The sequence below is a fragment of the Pongo pygmaeus genome, chromosome 3, assembly GCF_028885625.2.
Source record: "Pongo pygmaeus isolate AG05252 chromosome 3, NHGRI_mPonPyg2-v2.0_pri, whole genome shotgun sequence".
In the NCBI taxonomy this organism is placed as follows: domain Eukaryota; kingdom Metazoa; phylum Chordata; class Mammalia; order Primates; family Hominidae; genus Pongo; species Pongo pygmaeus.
Window position 1 is genome coordinate 136238540 of NC_072376.2, and position 828 is coordinate 136239367.

An 828-nucleotide genomic window follows, 5' to 3' on the forward strand; every position below is an offset into this window, starting at 1 on the left:
TTGGCTAATAATCCTTTTTCTCTCTTTATGATTCATTCTGAGAAGGCTTAGTGGTTAATCTTCTATTTCCAGTTTTATGCTCTGTTCCTCCCCCTTGCCTAGATCTGAAACATCCTTTCCTTCAACAATTCAAATGTCTTGGCTATTCATTTTCCCCTTTGGTTCAGAAAGCTTTAGTTGTCAATTCTATTCCCTTGTCAGCAACAATTTTTATTCTTACTGGCTTAGTCAGGCTGTCTGCCCTGGCTTTCTTTATAAGTGTTTTTGTGTAGAATTTTTGCCTCCTAGGAAGCCCACTGTAGCATAACATAATTAAGTGACAATATATGAGGTGCCAGGACTTTACAAGCAGTTAATGACTGGTCAGAAGATTTATAAGCAAGAGGTGAAATCAAAGTGAACCAAACGCTCAAGTTCTATATAAATAAAAAATAAATAAAATTAATGTGGTTCAAATTGTTGTTTAACAGTTATTTGAAAAGAAGTACATGAAAACATGCATATGAAGAAATCTTGAAATGCAATTGCGTATTCACTAACACAACTCCATCTGTGCCTCATATTTCCTTTTCCGGCTCCCCTATTTGTGGGCCTCCCATAACTGTCTCCCTCAGCATTTGCTTTCCAACCTGCTCACCTCTGGCACTACTTTGATTCTTCATTACTCCCCCTTACGTTTTCAGTAAAAATAAAATGAAGTTAGAATCTGACTCTTTATACAAAGCTACACATGTAAGATGCTAACCAGCACAGAAAATATCTATCATGGGAAAGTTAAAATTGCAATGAGAAACTTAACCTTGGAATTTCCTGCTGCTCTGTCTCTTG